Genomic DNA, 19,166 nt, shown 5'->3' on the forward strand with positions numbered 1-19,166 from the left:
AAGGCTTTACCTCTTGGCATGGGATGACAGACTTCCCACGGAGGCTTTTCCTGGCAGCTGCCCTTGGCCGCCAGCTCCCGCCCAGGCGGTAGAGGCGAAGTGCCCGGGCACTGCTGTCTTGGAGTCACCCAACTTTTTCCTGCAGGAACCTCGCTGGGAAGTGACGGCTGCAGACATGTAGCCCTTTTAATTGTGACAATGGGTAACACAAGGTTTACAGGACACTTTAGTGAGAAGGGAAAAGGCACAGTAGCAAAAAAGTAGAGGGAAGGCAAGTAGCTAAAGTGCCTCCGATCTTACTGGACATTTGGAGCAAAACCAACATTCTCCATCAGTTCTAATTAGACCGCCCAAAGGAGAGACCAAATTAAAGTTAAGCTGAATTATCCCTGGGCAGGTTACTTAGTTCCCCTTCTCTTAGGTGGCAGTCCACTTGTTCCTCGGTATCCTCAGAGAATGGGTTCCAGAACCCCCTGGGATGCTCAGGTCCCTTGTATAAAGTGGTGTCATATTTGCATATAACTGGTAAATGTCCTCCCTAAACATTGCATCATCTTTAGATTACTAATGCCTGATGCCATGTAAATGCCATGTAAGTAGTTATAAATACAATGTAAATGTTCTTAAACAGTTGTTGCTGCTGCTGCTGCTGCTAAGTCACTTCAGTCGTGTCCGACTCTGTGCAACCCCATAGACGGAAGCCCAAATTCAAGTTTCTGGAGTGATTTTTGCAATATTTTTAAATACTTTTGATTTGCAGTTGATTGAAACTCTGGGTGCCCATAGACACAGAGGATTGACTGCATTCCTGCTGTGAGTGGTAAAAGCCCATACATAGTAAGTGCTCAGCAACTAATAGATTTTAAAAATTTCGGTTGATTAGAGATTACTGACAGGGTACAGGAAAAGTAGAGGGGCAGTATACAATTTCCAGTTGATCCTCAGTATTCTCTTGTTGAGCTAAAACAGAGGATCCCCCCCATAAAAAACCCACAAAATATTTATAAACACAGGTGAAAGAATGGAAATATGCAAATAAACCAGCTGGAAAACCCCCATCTGTGGTAACGACAAAATAATGAAAAACAAAAGGCAAAGAATAACTTTAAAGTTTATATAGAAAAATGCATGTTAAATTCTAGATATCCCTGTTGAGCCAGTGTGTAACTCATTAAAATATAAAAATAAAATTAAATCCACAAGCTTTCATTCTCTCCTTTATACCATGAAGAGGATAATTTAAAAATTAAGGATTAATTTTGGACTGTCTTTTAAGTAGATCTTGAAAAAGCTGAAATGACTTACAAGTATTGACAACATGTCTACAGTGTTCAATACAATTACCCATTTCATTAAAAATACACAATTTGATTTATTTTATTTTTTTAATATAAATTTATTTATTTTAATTGGAGGCTAATTACTTTACAATATTGTATTGGTTTTGCCATACATCAACATGAATTCGCCACAGGTGTCCACGTGTTTCCCATCCTGAACCCTCCTCCCTCCTCCCTCCCCACACCATCCCTCTGGGTCATCCCAGTGCACCAACCCCGAGCATCCTGTATCATGCATCGAACCTGGACTGCCGATTCATTTCACATATGATATTATACATGTTTCAATGCCATTCTCCCAAATCATCCCACCCTCGCCCTCTCCCACAGAGTCCAAAAGACTGTTCTATACATCTATGTCTCTTTTGCTGTCTCACATTCAGGGTTATCGTTAACCATCTTTCTAAAGTCCATATATATGTGTTAGTATACTGTATTGGTGTTTTTCTTTCTGGCTTACTTCACTCTGTATAATAGGCTCCAGTTTCATCCACCTCATTAGAACTGATTCAAATGTATTCTTTTTAATGGCTGAGTAATACTCCATTGTGTATATGTACCACAGCTTTCTTATCCATTCGTCTGCTGATGGACATCTAGGTTGCTTCCGTGTCCTGGCTATTATAAACAGTGCTACGATGAACATTGGGGTACACATGTCTCTTTCCCTTCTGGTTTCCTCAGTGTGTATGCCCAGCAGTGGGATTGCTGGATCATAAGGCAGTTCTATTTCCAGTTTTTTAAGGAATCTCCATACTGTTCTCCATAGTGGCTGTACTAGTTTGCATTCCCACCAACAGTGTAAGAGGGTTCCCTTTTCTCCACACCCTCTCCAGCATTTATTGCTTGTAGACTTTTGGATCGCAGCCATTCTGACTGGTGTGAAATGGTACCTCATAGTGGTTTTGATTTGCATTTCTCTGATAATGAGTGATGTTGAACATCTTTTCATGTGTTTGTTAGCCATCTGTATGTCTTCTTTGGAGAAATGTCTGTTAAGTTCTTTGGCCCATTTTTTGATTGGGTTGTTTATTTTTCTGGAATTGAGCTGCAGGAGTTGCTTGTATATTTTTGAGATTAGTTGTTTGTCAGTTGCTTCATTTGCTATTATTTTCTTCCATTCCGAAGGCTGTCTTTTCACCTTGCTTATAGTTTCCTTTGTTGTGCAGAAGCTTTTAATTTTAATTAGGTCCCATTTGTTTATTTTTGCTTTTATTTCCAATATTCTGGGAGGTGGGTCATAGAGGATCCTGCTGTGATTTATGTCGGAAAGTGTTTTGCCTATGTTCTCCTATAGGAGTTTTATAGTTTCTGGTCTTTAATCCATTTTGAGTTTATTTTTGTGTATGGTTTTAGAAAGTGTTCTAGTTTCATTCTTTTACAAGTGGTTGGCCAGTTTTCCCAGCACCACTTGTTAAAGAGATTGTCTTTTCTCCATTGTATATTCTTGCCTCCTTTGTCAAAGATAAGGTGTCCATAGGTGTGTGGGTTTATCTCTGGGCTTTCTATTTTGTTCCATTGATCTATATTTCTGTCTTTGTGCCAGTACCATACTGTCTTGATGACTGTGGCTTTGTAGTAGAGCCTGAAGTCAGGCAGGTTAATTCCTCCAGTTCCATTTTTCTCTCTCAAGATTGCTTTGGCTATTCGAGGTTTTTTGTATTTCCATACAAATTGTGAAATTATTTGTTCTAGCTCTGTGAAAAATACCGTTGGTAGCTTGATAGGGATTGCATTGAATCTATAGATTGCTTTGGGTAGTATACTCATTTTCACTATATTGATTCTTCTGATCCATGAGCACGGTATATTTCACCATCTATTAGTGTCCTCTTTGATTTCTTTCACCAGTGTTTTATAGTTTTCTATATATAGGTCTTTTGTTTCTTTAGGTAGATATATTCCTAGGTATTTTATTCTTTTCGTTGCACTGGTGAATGGAATTGTTGCCTTAATTTCTCTATTTTCTCATTATTAGTGTATAGGAATGCAAGGGGTTTCTGTGTGTTGATTTTATATCCTACAGCTTTACTATATTCATTGATTAGCTCTAGTAATTTTCTGGTGGAGTCTTTAGGGTTTTCTATGTAGAGGATCATGTCATCTGCAAACAGTGAGAGTTTTACTTCTTCTTTTCCAATTTGGATTCCTTTTATTTCTTTTTCTGCTCTGATTGCTGTGGCCAAAACTTCCAAAACTGTGTTGAATAGTAGTGGTGAGAGTGGGCACCCTTTTCTTGTTCCTGACTTTAGGGGAAATGCTTTCAGTTTTTCACCATTGAGGATAATGTTTGCTGTTGGGTTTGTCATATATAGCTTTGATTATGTTGAGGTATGTTCCTTCTATTCCTGCTTTCTGGAGAGTTTTTATCATAAATGGATGTTGAATTTTGTCAAAGGCTTTCTCTGCATCTATTGAGATAATCATATGGCTTTTATTTTTCAATTTGTTAATGTGGTGTATTACATTGATTGATTTGCAGATATTGAAGAATCCTTGCATTCCTGGGATAAAGCCCACTTGGTCATGATGTATGATCTTTTTAATGTGTTGTTGGATTCTGATTGCTAGAATTTTGTTAAGGATTTTTGCATCTATGTTCATCAGTGATATTGGCCTGTAGTTTTCTTTTTTTGTGGGATCTTTGTCAGGTTTTGGTGTTAGGGTGATGGTGGCCTCATAGAATGAGTTTGGAAGTTTACCTTCCTCTGCAATTTTCTGGAAGAGTTTGAGTAGGCTAAGTGTTAGCTCTTCTTTAAATTTTTGGTAGAATTCAGCTGTGAAGCTGTCTGGACCTCGGCTTTTGTTTGCTGGAAGATTTCTGATTACAATTTCAATTTCCGTGCTTGTGCTGGGTCTGTTAAGATTTTCCATTTCTTCCTGGTTCAGTTTTGGAAAGTTGTACTTTTCTAAGAATTTGTCCATTTCTTCCACATTGTCCATTTTATTGGTATATAATTACTGATAGTAGTCTCTTATGATCTTTGTATTTCTGTGTTGTCTGTTGTGATCTCTCCATTTTCATTTCTTATTTTATTGATTTGATTTTTCTCCCTTTGTTTCTTGATGATTCTGGCTAATGGTTTGTCAATTTTATTTATCCTCTCAAAGAACCGGCTTTTGGCTTTGTTGATTTTTGCTATGGTCTCTTTTGTTTCTTTTGCATTTATTTCTGCCCTAATTTTTAAGATTTATTTCCTTCTGCTAACCCTGAAGTTCTTCATTTCTTCCTTTTCTAGTTGCTTTAGGTGTAGAGTTAGGTTATTTATTTGACTTTTTTCTTATTTCTTGAGGTATGCCCGTACTGCTATGAACCTTCCCCTTAGCACTGCTTTTACAGTGTCCCACAGGTTTTGGGTGTTGTGTTTTCATTTTCATTCGTTTCTATGCATATTTTGATTGCTTTTTTGATTTCTTCTGTGATTTGTTGGTTATTCAGCAGCGTGTTGGTCAGCCTCCGTAGGTTGGAATTTTTAATAGTTTTTCTTCTGTAATTGAGATCTAATCTTACTGCATTGTGGTCAGAAAAGATGCTTGGAATGATTTCAATTATTTTGAATTTACCAAGGCTAGATTTATGGCCCAGGATGTGATCTATCCTGGAGAAGGTTCCGTGTGTGCTTGAGAAAAAGGTGAGATTAATTGTTTTTGGGTGAAATGTCCTATAGCTATCAGTTAGGTCTAACTGGTCTATTGTATCATTTAAAGTTTGTGTTTCCTTGTTAATTTTCTGTTTAGTTGATCTATCCATAGGTGTGAGTGGGGTATTAAAGTCCCTATTATTGTGTTATTATTAATTTCCCCTTTCATACTTGTTAGCATTTGTCTTGTATATTGTGGTGCTCCTATGTTGGGTGCATATGTATTTATAATTGTTATATCTTCTTCTTGGATTGATCCTTTGATCATTATGTAGTGTCCGTCTTTGTCTCTTTTCACATTAGCTAATATGAATATTGCTACTCCTGCTTTCTGATTTCTTTTAATTATAAACAATACATTTATGGAAATTGATCTCTAATTTTCATTAGAATGTGGTGCTTCTGGTTAAATATATTCTAAATTTATTTGAATAAATAAAATATCTTAACCGTATAGAATATGGAATTAAGGTCTTTTAAACTTTTATCATTAAAAACAGTACATGTGACCATATGATTAATTTCATTGTTTTAAAATAATAGTTTTGAAAACATTCTCACAGCCACTTTACAACCAGAGAAGATCTCATCCAAATACTAAAGAATATGAAACTTTTTGGCAATGTATTATAGAGAACAATGGCACTCTTTGTGTCAAAGTGCTAATTTGAGAGATTATGTCATGCTTTTAACTCTTTTCCAAATAAAGTACTTGCTCAACTGAGATAAATCATCAAATATTTCACATTTTAGTCGTAATTTAGTTTATACCAACATGTTTAGAAATGAAGTCAGTAATATTGTCTGTATCATGAAATATGAACTATCATTAGATTATTAGTCTTCAGTGTACTGCCTGGTAGCAAGGATACACATCTCATTCCTAAAATATTCATCCGCATGATCCATCCAGTAGCTGACACGTATGTGTGTAACATGTTACAGTAAATACTCAGCCTATGTGATTCCATCTGCGTAACAGTCTTGATTCCATGATTCCAATCCACATAACCATCTTGTAGCCCGGAGAGATGAAGTAGCCTGCCCCAGGAAGTTCAGTTAGTAAATGGCAAAACCAAGGCTCTCACTTGAACTTTTCATTCAACAAATATTAATTGAGCACCTACTATGTGCCAGTCACTGATGATCCAATAAAGATTGAGGTGGAAGGTCTCATTTCTCATAAACTTGACATTCAAATAGGAGAGACAGACATTAGAACTAACAAAACTGTCACTGAAATAGACCAAAGTGACCAGGCAGCTACTGCCTCCCCATCACTTGAGTCTCACCCGCACCGGAGCAGGTCCCACACACTAAGCACGTGTGCTCCTCTAGCCCTAGAGGAGGCAGAGCAGATCGACCTGTGACTGGCCTCGTCCACTCCCCTAGGTACAGGTGGGCGCTTTGAAATCAGACTACAGTTTCCCCAATTAAAATATTAGGGGGGACTTCCCTGGTATTCCAGTGGCTACGACTCTGTGTTCCCCATGATGGGGGCCCCGGTTCAATCCCTGGTCCAGGAACTAGATTCCACATAAAGTAACTAAAGATCCCACATGCTGCAACAAAGGCCCAGCACAGCCAAATAAATATTTTTTTTAAATATTAGGGGAAGGACTGTAACCTGCATAGAACAGACGTTAGCACTGTTCCTTTCTTAAGAACTCAGGGTGGACAACACATCTTTCCACCTTAGCTTGAGAGCAGATGGAAGATACGGAAGCCCAGGAAATGATCCGAATTCAAGGCTCAGAATCTACTTCCTGGACAACAAAGCCCCACCTCCTTATTTGCTGAAGTGTTAGTGTCTCAGTTGTGTCTGATTCTTGCAACCCCATGGACTGCAGCCTGCCAGGCTCCTCTGTCCATGGGATTGTCCAGGCAAGAATACTGGAATGGGTAGCCATTCCCTTCTGCAGAGGATCTTCCCAACCCAGGGATTGAACCCACGTCTCCCGCACTGCAGGCAGATTCTTTACTGTCTGAGCCACCAGGGAAGCCCTCTCACTAGGTTATGTGTAACCCTTACGACATGATAGCTTCATAGTTTATCCAGTTGATTGTGGGCAAGGTCCTCCCATGCCTTCAAAGGACTGGGGTCTTCTTTCTCTCGGGGACACACTTTCCCAAACTGTGTCACTGAGGACATTTGTCAGAAAATCTGTGCTTTTCTCCCCACTCCAGCAGCTAAGATATTATTGCTGGAAGCAGGAGAAAATATCAATATGGGTTGGGCACTGGCTTTTCCGTATTTGTGATGCTGAAGGATCGTGGGATTAGCGTTTAAGAGTGAGGTCACCTGGCATGGCTGCTGGTTATACTGCCCTCACCTCTCTGGGTGTTAATCAGGCCAAGTCACCTAAACCAATTTATGAGAAGCTCTTGATGAGACAGGCATTAACCGGAATACCTGGTCAGGTGACCTCAAGAATCCCTTCTGCCCTAAGAACCTATGATTTCATCCGGGACAAAAAATGTCTACAGATCAGAATTGTACAAAAGTTTGTAAACTAGATTGCAGTTCAAAGACATGAAGGAATTCTGTTTTGGAATCCTCATTTTGATGTGAACTCCAGTATCTGGTCAGGTTATTTAATGTTAAAGATACCTTTCTATACTTTCTAGTGTCTGTTGCCATTTTGGGCTGGGTTTATGTTTCAAGGATGTATGTCTTTGTTTTTCCCCCATAATATTTGAGTTAATATGATGTATAAAGTGGTATATCTGATTTAATGATCTCAGCCTGTGGTTGAAAATTTCTAACCGATTTAGGGTTGTTTTCTCCTTAATTTGCTGTATGCAGAGTGGGTAGCCCTTCAAGAACTAATGGTTGAATGTTTTTTAAAGTGAGTTGGTATTTTCATCAGACCCCTTTGTATAAGGATCATTCCTGGCATGTGGTTTCCTTTTCTCACTGCTCTATCCCCAGCGCCTGGCACAGTGATTGGGCACATTTTAGGTGCACAAAAGTATTTGTAGAAGAAAATAAAAATATTTTGTAATAACAGTAAAGGTTAATGTATAATCTCTGCCTTCCTAGCCTTGAGCAGAATGGATCTAAATATTTTTGCTCTCATTTGAAAAAATGAAAATGAATTCTTTCACTGTGAAGGTTGGAAATAAAACACTCCTCCAACAACATATAAGGGGAAAAAAATAAAACACACATTTCCATAAATACCTGTGGCACACCTACGGTGTACCTAGCACTGTTCTCTTCTCCGAAGGTCAGATGATTAAGACAGTGCCCTGAAGACTAAATCCAGCTCTGTCCTGCATATGTTGCAGATGTAATTTGTTCTCTTCCTCTGATTTCCTAGCACATGACAGGGATCACAGACACTCAGATAAACAAGCCTCCAGGTTAAATATGGTGATGGTAGCCGTGCTGGCCTAGTAGAGATGCAGGTCTGTGGTGGTGCCCTCCGGGGATGACGGATGAGGTGGGCAGGACGAGGGTGGCCTTGCCTGGAGGTCCCCACACCTGGACTTCTGCCCGTTCTGTGCTTCGTGTCTGGACAGTGTTCACCTCTCCACCTCCGGCCTACTCAGATTTTCCTTTCTTTTTTCCCTTCCCCAGAGCCCTCATTTCTTCTCCTCCTCCTTTCCCTGGCTCCACCTCCAACCTCATAACAATGAAGAGAAACCCTTTTGCAAAGAAATCCATTTGGTTTCATAGAATCATCCAGAATGTAGTGTTTGCTCCAATTACAGAGTTGTCAGTGCACAACTACGGATTTCTTAGGGAGGGAACTCCGACTTCAGGGAGGTCAGTGTTAGATAACTTGGGCTTAGGGGAAAGGGTTCCTTTTGCTTGTCTGTCTGTCTGTGTCTGTCTCTCCAGCTGTCTGCATTGGGCTTTTGTGGTAATTTGGCCTCTTGTTTCTCTCCTCTGTCAATTTTATCAATATTAGGACATAGCGTACTGTATTAGAAAATATCAATGACTGTTGTCACTAATCCCATTTCTCTTTTATGAAGTTTGATCACAGACTCCAGACACCTCTTTGATTGCTGGCAGATAAATCTTTAGATAGATAGATAAGTAAATCTTTATCTGCCAACACTTAAAGAGGTGTCTGGTAGCCCTGGTAGCTCAGCTGGTAAAGAATCTACCTGGTAAAGAATCTGCCTGCAATGCAGGAGACCCCAGTTCCATCCCCGGGTTGGGAAGATCCCCTGGAGAAGAGAATGGGTGCCCACTCCAGTATTCTTGGGCTTCCCTGGTGGCTCAGACTGTAAAGAATCCGCCTACAATGCGGGAGACCTGGGTTCAATCCCTGTATTGGGAAGATGCCCTGGAGAAGGGAGTGGCTGTCTGCTCCATTGTTCTTGCCTGGAGAAATCCATGGACAGAGGAGCCTGGCAGGCTATAGTCCATGGGGTCACAAAGAGTCGGATACAACTGATGGTCTGGTCTGTTGTGGATGGGCTCTAAGCAGAGGAGGACAGGATTCAACTTGTTTGCCTTTTTGTGTGTGTGCTTTTGTTGTTGTTAAGTTCTGTTCTGTTGAGAGATGTGGACCTTGGATTGCAGAGGAATTGGAGCAAGGGAGAGGTGATGGTGTCCAAGGACTAAGATAGTAGCAGATGGTTCCCAGAGATATTTGGGAGGTGGACTCCTCAGGGCACAGAGGTTGGTGTTGTGGGGACAGGAGTTCAGGTGATGGACAGACAGATGAAGGGTGATGCTACTTATTGAAACCCCTCCCCTGCACTGGGGTTGGGGGGTGGTGGGGGGTGAGGGCGGGGGAAAGCCCTGGAGGCAGATGTTGAGCTCTGCTTAGGGATTTGAGAGGCTCAGGGACACCCGAGGGGCATGTCAGATAAGCAGGCAGATAAACAGGTCTGGCAGAAGTCCTCTGGAGGATAAAACTTGGAAGTTCACCAGTTTGTGGATGATAATGGAAGCCACTTGGGGTGGATTGTTTTGCTTAGAAAGAAATCCTATCTGGAGAATAAAAGAGAGCCTGAAGAAACTTGAATATTGGGTGAAAGGACAGAGAAGGGGGTGGCCTGGCATACAGCCGGGGTGGGGGATGCCTGGGGCACTGGGGGGTTGGGGTGTAGTGTAGTGGGGCCGGAGGGAGTAAAGGGTTTTGTTAATGGGCCTGAGATTGCCATAAGATGAGACCTTGGGGTACGTACGTAGGCCCTCTGGCTTCTCCACGGAGCAGTTCTGTGGGGTGGCGGGCAGCGGGCAGAAACCGTAGGGAGGGAGCTGAAGGAGGCAAGAGAGGTGGGGACCCAGGAACAGCTGAGCTACTTCCAGGCTTGACCATCCAGGAGAAAGGAGCTGGGACCGAGACAGGTTGGCAGGGGATTTCATGTATTTTTAACATGGGAGACACAAGAACGTGTTTACATGCCGATGGGGAGGAGGTGATGAAGCAGGATGGAAGGAACGGGGATGAGAGTTGGGGCATACCAAGGACAGATGGGGTGGCTGGTTTGGTGGCTGGCTTGGGGCGGTCTTGTTCACATTTGATGTACTTTTCGAAAATCGTGGAAGGGAAACGCTGACCCAGGTTAGACTCAGATGACATTGAGACCTCACCTCCTCTGCCAGCCTTCAGTATCCCAGCCCCCTCCATCAGCGCTCCCCAGGGAGTCTGGAATCCTGGTGGTGAAAGATCCCCACTTCAAGTGCCTTCCTCATTCAACGGGAGAACATCCATTGTGTCTTAATTGAGTCAGTGACAGAGGGGAGGATCCCTTTCAAGGTAGGGGCCCATTTAATCCAAAGGGGAGCTAAGTAAAACAGGAACACTGTCTGAAACCGTTTCTCAGGGAGAGAATGAATGAGTTACAGGAGAACTGCTGGGTCTCAAGTTTCTTAGAATGAAGATGGACACTTGTTGGCATCACTTTAACTGATGCTGAGTATCGTGTGTGTGTGTGTGTGTGCGCGCGCGCACGCACGCAGGCAGAAACAGTTTTTAACTTTCAGGCCTCTGGCTTTTTCTGGGAGGAAAAAAAATTGCTGTAATTTGTAAAAGTATGATTTTTAAAATGTTTTCTCGATTGATAAACTTTATATTTTAGAGCAGTTTTAGGTTCCCAGGAAAACGGAGCAGAAAATTCAGAGTGCCTATAGATACCATGTCCCCAAACACTACAGGCTTCCCAGATGGCACCAGTGGTAAAGAACTTGCCTGCCAACGCAGATGTGGGTTCGACCCCTGGGTCAGGAAGATCCCCTGGAGTAGGGCATGGTAACCCACTCTCCCACTCTGTTCTTGCCTGGGGAATCCCATGGACGGAGGAGCCTGGGGGGCTACAGCCCACAGGGTCGAAAAGAGTCAGACATGACTGTAACGACTTAGCACACACACGTACAGTACAGCCTGCTCCACTGTCGGTGGTCTGTTGTTACAGTTGGTCCCCCTCCGCTGACACCTCGAGCACCCACACTCCACAGTGCATTAGGGCTCATCCCTGATGTCGTACGTTCTATAGGATTTGACAAATGACCAGTGATGTGCGTCCACAGATGCAGCATCGGACGGAGTCCTTTCACTGCCCTGAAACATCCTCTGTGCTCTGCCCGGTCACCCCTCCTTCCCCTCTGTTTCTTTCTATGTGTGTCTGTTGCTTTTTTTGGCAGTTATCTTCTGTGTAAACATAAAAATTAGTTTTTCAGTATCTCCTTCAGAAGATCTTGATAGAACCTTAATAACAGCTTTGACTTTTGAGTACTTTGGTACATAACAGAAAAATTTAGTCCCTGGTCCGGAATTATGACTTTAAAGCAGTAATAGTAATTATTCAGTCTTTATCCTTCTCTCCCTGCCCCACTTTGTAAGCCCCCTGTAGTTACCATTTCAGGGCTTCATGGTGGCTCAACAGTAAACAATTCGCCTGCAGTGCAGGCGACCCGGTCCAATCCCTAGGTCGGGAAGATCCCCTGGAGAAGGAAATGGCAACCCACTCCCAATATCCTTGCCTGGAAAATCCCATGGACTGAGAAGCCTATTGGGCTACAGTCCTTGGGGTCATAAAAGAGTCAGACATGACTGAGCAACTAAACAACAACAGTTAACATTTCAAGGAAGGACTTTTCCCGCTCCTCCTTTCCGAGTGGGGGGTGGGGGTGGCCGGAAGGGCAGAGAGATTTGCTCTTGACCCTACTAAACTACTAAACCGCCACAGGGCAGCTCGCTAAGGAAGTGTCCTGGGCCTCTCTGGAGTCTTGAGTTCTGTTCCTAAAGGGCCGGAAGAGAATCAAAGAAGCTTCTTAAAGGTACAGGCAGCAATGTTGGCTGCAGGGGCCTTAAAAGATGAAGAAAGGTCGTGTGGGGATTAAGGGGTTAAAGCATTCGTGTTCAAGGCTCTGATTTTTACTCTTAGCTACTTTGTACAGAAAGGATGCTGCCTTAAAGCCTGTGGAAACTGGACATTGTAAATTCTGTGGTTTGAAAATCATTGGGGAAAAAAAAATCCCAAAATGTGCCGGGAGAATTGGACTGCAAATACCAGTTCGGAGAAGAGCCTCCAAGCGTTCAAGCTTCGTGATTATGGGTTGTGTTTCCATAACCAAGGCTTTACCCAGGTCACCTGGGTTTCCAGCATCCCTGAGGATGCCTCGGAGGAGACGGTAAAGTGGGTAAAGTGGGAATCACTTCTCCGATGTCACTTTGCAAAGATGTTGTGATTTTTGATGTTTCTCGTTTCGCTGGGGTTCATATTTGCCTAGTATTTTTCTAATGACTATTTCACACTCATCCCAAGTGACAGTAGCCAGGAAATCATAGTTTTCATATGCTGGCTGTATTTTCTACTACTTACTAAAACACACAGAACTATTTATTTATTAATGAGAACTATTAATGTATTTATTAATTTATTAAAGCAAGAAGATGCACCGGTCCCCTGTGTGGGAACGTCCATCTAGACCATAGTCTCCTAGAGGAGGAGGACCCCTGATGGCCTGAAACCCATGAATCAAGGCCCCAGGAGGTTCATCGTGCACATGAGGCATGGTTGGTCTCTCCTCCAGTTGCTTCCTGGTCCCCAGAAGTGTCAAGGAAGGACTGCTTCCTTGCTGGTCTCTCCTCACATTCGACTAAATCAGTTTTGTACATTCTTGGATTTTGTTTTCTTCGCACCCAGAGTAAAATGCTCGTAAAGACTGGTCTCCTGGGACTTGCTGGGCAGTCCAGCGGTTAGCTGTTTGTCTTTCAATGCAGGGAGTGCAGGTTCGATCCCCTGATCGGGGAGCGAAGATTGCACATCCCTCCCGGCCAGAAAAACAAAGTGTAAAACAGAAGCAGTATTGTAACAAATTCATTTCAGACTTTAAAAATGGCCCACTTAAAAAAAACTGGTCTCTGGCTTTCAGGATTATGTGACTGTGTGGCCTCCACCCTAGGAGGGTGGAGCTTCAGATCAGATCAGATCAGTAGCTCAGTCGTGTCCGACTCTTTTCGACCCCATGAATCGAAGCATGCCAGGCCTCCCAGTCCATCACCAACTCCCGGAGTTCACTCAGACTCAGGTCCATCGAGTCAGTGATGCCATCCAGCCATCTCATCCTCTGTCATCCCCTTCTCCTCCTGCCCCCAATCCCTCCCAGCATCAGAGTCTTTTCCAATGAGTCAACTCTTCGCATGAGGTGGCCAAAGTACTGGAGTTTCAGCTTTAGCATCATTCCTTCCAAAGAAATCCCAGGGCTGATCTTCTTCAGAATGAACTGGTTGGATCTCCTCGCAGTCTAAGGGACTCTCAAGAGTCTTCTCCAACATCCAGTTCAAAAGCATCAACTCTTCTGCGCTCAGCCTTCTTTACAGTCCAACTCTCACATCCATACATGACCACAGGAAAAACCATAGCCTTGACTAGATGAACCTTTGTTGGCAAAGTAATGTCTCTGCTTTTGAATATGCTGTCTAGGTTGGTCATAACTTTCCTTCCAAGGAGTAAGCATCTTTTAATTTCATGGCTGCAGTCACCCTCTGCAGTGATTTTGGAGCCCCCCAAAATAAAGTCTGACACTGTTTCCACTGTTTCCCCATCTATTTCCCATGAAGTGGTGGGACCAGATGCCATGATCTTCGTTTTCTGAATGTTGAGCTTTAAGCCAACTTTTTCACTCTCCACTTTCACTTTCATCAAGAGCCTTTTGAGTTCCTCTTCACTTTCTGCCATAAGGGTGGTGTCATCTGCATATCTGAGGTGATTGATATTTCTCCTGGCAATCTTGATTCCAGCTTGTGCTTCTTCCAGTCCAGCGTTTCTCATGATGTACTCTGCATATAAGTTAAATAAACAGGGTGACAATATACAGCCTTGACGAACTCCTTTTTCTATTTGGAACCAGTCTGTTGTTCCATGTCCAGTTCTAACTGTTGCTTCCTGACCTGCATACAAATTTCTCAAGAGGCAGATCAGGGTGGAGCTTAGAGATACTTAAATCCTTTTTGTATTTCTCATTTGAGCTTCCCTGGTGGCTCAGATGGTAAAGAATCTGCCCTCAGTGCAGAAGACCTGGGTTCAGTCCTTGGGTCGGGAAGATCCCCTGGAGAAGGGAACTCCAGTATTCTTGCCTGGAGAATTCCATGGATAGAGGAGCCTGGTGAGCTACAGTCCATGGGGTGGCAGTGAGTCGGACACTGACTCAGCGACTAACACGCTCAGTTACTATTAAACTGAGTAACATGCTCAGTTACTATCAGCAGGTGCTGTGTGGGGTCTGGAAAGGACAACTGTTGTCAGAATGACAAGGGCCTCCCCTGAGCTTATATCTTCTAAAGGGACAAAAGGGGGAATAGGTAACAGCAAGAAAGTAGCACCTTGCTATATAGTAGGCTGTGTTCTACAGAAGAGGAAATCCCAGGGACATGACAGGTGGTTATGGGGATGTGGGGCCGCTTAGAAGGGACACCAAAAGGCCCACCCTGGGAAGAGTGCTTCAGGTAGAGGAAACCAGTATGTGTAAAAGTTTTGGAAAATCTTTGGGAAATGCCAAGTTAGTTCAGTTTAATGCTGGGCTGCAAAAAAAGGCAATGAAGTAGACAGCTGGTTGGATCTTCCTGGAGGTGATGGGGAGATAGGGACCCTGGCTTACACCAACTTATCATGTCCTAGAATTGAACACTGAACACAAGCGGATTGCTAAACGCAACGCGTGCATGTTGGTGTAGTTTGTCTAAAGCTTGAAGCAGGTTCGTCGTGGTGGTTTAGTTGTTGTCGTGTTTGACACTGTTCATGGACCGTAGCCCACCAGGCTCCTCTGTACATGGGATTTCCTAGGCAAGAATACTGGAGTGGTTTGCCATTTCCTCCTCCGGGAGATCTTCCTGACCCAGGAATCAGAAACCTCGTCTCCTGCATTTCAGGCAGATTCTTTACTGACTGAGCCACCAGGAAAGCAGGTTACTGCACCTCTTAACTACATCTGATCTGTCAAGGAGCCTTACTAGCATCTCTGTCTCCTGCAGGGGGGTCGCTTGGCGAAAGACCTGGCATGCTAAAGCACCTGGTGAAGGTTTTGCTCGCCGAATCTCCCTGTTAACCCCTGAGGCCTTCTGGAAAGTCTTTATTGGTAGAAAGAGATGCACTGTGAGAAATAAACCAAGATTTGCAAAGTTGTTTGGGTAATTCTGCTTTTTGCCAGCCTCATCAAAGGAAGACTGTCGAGACTAGTGGCTGGTATTGGCTGCGTTTTCTAGGAGAGGGATTTTTTTTTTTTTTTTTTAGGAAAATGAACTCTTTTGATATTCAGCATTCTTTCCAGTGAGGCTTTTTGGGCAGAATTTATCCAGGCAGTACATATAAACAGGGAGATCAAGGCATGTTGTTAGGCGAAGAGTAAAAGTCATGGCTCTAACAAATAACTCCAGAAGGGCATATGTGGCTTTGTGCCTTTAGAGTCTTTTCTTAAAGAAATGTTTTGTAATTTAACACATGCACGTAGTAAATTTTTAAAATATGCTATGAAAAACGACTTTGCCGCCCACTCCTGACCTCTGGTTCCCCACTAGAGATAGCCACTGTTACATTTTCTTACAAATTGTTAGGATTCAGCCATTTAATATGCATGTTCAAAATATTGTCTGCATCCCCTATGAGTTTTGAAAGGTAGTGCTTTCTTAAATATTTGGATGTATGGCAGCTATTCAAAGATCTGGGGGGAAAAATCAGACAATATAGAAAGAAGGTGGAATAATGTCATTGGAATACTGATTCCTGAGCATTAGTGAATTGGGGGGTTCACATAAGTAAAACAAATCATTGCTAAGGGAAAAGTTAAAATCATGTGTACAGGGACTTCCCTGGTGGTTAAGATTCTGTGCTCCCAATGCAGGGGACCGGGGTTTGATCCCTGGTCAGGGAACTAGATCCCACATGCCGCAACTAAGATCTGGCACAGCCAAATAAATATTTAAAAAAAGAGAGAGAGAAAGAGAGATGGTTACATATTTAGTTGTGAAATTTTGTACTTACTTTTTTTCCCCCTTAGAACTACTTTTTTTCCAATCACTTTTATTAAGGTGGGATTGTTGTTTAGTCACCAAGTCGTGTCTGACTCTTTGCAACCCCATGGACTGTAGCCCGCCAGGCTCCTCTGTCCATGGGATTTCCCAGGCAAGAATACAGGAGTGGGTGGCCATTTCCTGCTCCAGGGGATCTTCTGAATCCAGGGATCGAACCCATGTCTCCTGCATTGGCAGGCAGATTCTTTACTACTGAGACACAAGGGAAGCCCTAAGGTAGGATTACATAGAACAAACTGTGTCCAGTTTAAGTTCAGTGAATTTTGACGAGCGTATATACCTGTATAACTACCATCCCAGTCAATATACAGATCATTTTCATCATCCTAGAAAGTTTCCTCTGGTGCCTCCTCAGTCAGCCCCCTGCCCTTGCCCAGCCCCTTGGCAATCCATCACTGATCTGCTTCCTGCCACTGTGGCAGGAAAAGAGGCATTTTCTTAGCACATTTGGTGGTTGGAGGGGTGTGGGCGGAGCGCGGTCTTTGATTAGTGCTACTGGTAAATGTGTTTAGTTGAGGGAAGTGGAACATCAGAATATAGCTGTAATGATATTTTGAGTGAAGTATCACAAGGTTGATCTAAAGATTAAAAGAGATAGTGTGTGTCAAGTGTTGTGTATAGACGCCTCGCACACAGCAAGGGCCCCCAAGTGCTCCTTGTCACTGTGATCATTGGTGGGCTCGAGGTGTCACAGCTAGATAATAATCCAGGCCCTCTGTGATAATCCAGGCCCAAGCTTCTCACCCTTCAGGGACCTGGGGGGTTCACCCCTCTCCAGGGAGGGGTGAGTGTGATGGGGGGAGGGTGAGCCTGTCTCCCCTGCCCCCTCCTCCCCCCACCCCCACCACCCCGTTCCAGCAGCGCAACCTTATTTTGCTTTTCAACTGTGACTCAAGTGTAAGCTTTCTGGGACTTCCCTGGCTGTCCAGTGGTTCCAATGCATGGGAGTGTGGGTTCCACATGGATCAGAGAGCTAAGATCCCACATGATTCATGGCCAGAAAACCAAGAACATGAAACAGAAGCAATACTGTAACACATTCAATAACAACTTTAAAAATGGTCCACGTTAAAACAACAAAAAAAACTTAAAAAAAAAATAAACTTTCTTCTGAAAAGTAAGGGTTCCCCATGAACAAACATGGGCGCTCTCCTGAAGTTCAGGCTCCTCATTTAATGACAGGACAAGGTTTATCACCTTTGAGCAGCAGGAGCACTGGAACCCAGCTCTCCAGATTTCTAGCCTTTAGAAAATTAAAACTGGGGCGATGCCAGCCCCACATCGACACTGTAACTTTATGCCGGTTCATAATGGGGACCGTTCTTACCCATCTCAGCATTTCCTGGGCCAGGCAGGCTGGAAGAAACATTGATAGGCATAGACAGTGTAAGTTACCTTACAGCGTCTAGTTTGGGACATTTTTAGAGCTAAAATGTGGAATTGGCTGACACCATCTTTTTAGCAGTCATTTTCCTTTTTTTTTTTTTTAACTCTAATTTGTCATATTTTCCTCATCCCTTACCCCTTCATATCACTTTTGAAATGCGTGTGAATTAAGGTCAATTAGCATGTGTGTTGATATCCACCTCCAACTAAATTTTCGAATTATCTTCCTATCCATCTTGAAGAGGTAGTAATTTCAGTTTAAGTGGCGATTAAAAAGCAAAGAATTACACTTAATAACCTCCACCAGCATACCCAAGATCTTCTGTTGTGGCGTCTGAACAAATACTATTCGTCATCAATAATTTAGGTGGGACAGCACGTGACTTCCATTTAGTTTTACAGGGTTACCAAGGGCTCTGGTTCTCTCTGGGGAGATGGCAGAGCGAAAGGAGCTGGCCTTAGAGCCTGCTTACCAGGCGCCTCAGCTGTGGGCCGGGAGCAAGACTCCTTGAGCCTCAGTTTCCCTTTTTGGAGAACACTCAAAATATACCAGCTCTTTTCCAGGCCTGAGTTCATTTGGTATTTATTATCAAAACAGTAATGTGCAAATTCTGTTTTAAACTTGCTACCTCAAATGTGATCCCATGTTACGGGACTAACAGTAATTTAGTTAAGTGTATTGTCAGAGTTGACAGTGAGGGTATATTCATGCTAATTAGAACAGGTACAGTGAATAGGCTCCTGCTTGAGCTGTCTCATTAAGACTGAATTGAATTGATTTTGATGCTTTTTTACAGATTTTAAAATTAACAGTAACAAGTGGCAGCGATTGGCTCTAAGTGTATAGACTTTTACCTAAAACAGCCATATTCTTTCTCCACGATGGTTATTCTTTTACCTTTTAAGTACAGTATGCTAATTTCTTACCTCCTCCTACATCCTTCTTTCTTATTATCCAACTAAATGTATTACCACAACCGAATATAGATTTAGAGAGAGATGTGGTAATCACTGCTTAATTTAATGTTTTAATTTCCATAGTCCAACTACATGAAACAGGATGTATCAAGTACATTATTAGCAGGTAAAGTAATTCCAGTGATGAAATTTATTTTGAGTCTTTAGTTTATATAAATGGTTGGCTGAATATTAATGCTAAGATTAATACTGAGATCCTCCCCATTACTACTAACTTCATTTGATTACCTTTTAGTTTAAGATTTCTAATAGAAGGGCAGCACATCTTTAAATGTAAAGATTTAGAATATTTATTTGTTTCAACAAAACACTTTCCCATATAA

General features: G+C 42.7%; 1 protein-coding gene across 3 annotated transcripts in view; it reads left to right on the forward strand.

The window, feature by feature from the left end:
* The window catches only part of KCTD1 (potassium channel tetramerization domain containing 1), a 104,262-nt gene that overhangs the window by 13,102 nt on the left and 71,994 nt on the right, over positions 1–19,166 (forward strand). The window lies entirely within an intron of this gene.

The sequence above is a fragment of the Bubalus kerabau genome, chromosome 21 (genome assembly GCF_029407905.1).
Source record: "Bubalus kerabau isolate K-KA32 ecotype Philippines breed swamp buffalo chromosome 21, PCC_UOA_SB_1v2, whole genome shotgun sequence".
Classification (NCBI taxonomy): Eukaryota; Metazoa; Chordata; class Mammalia; order Artiodactyla; family Bovidae; genus Bubalus; species Bubalus kerabau.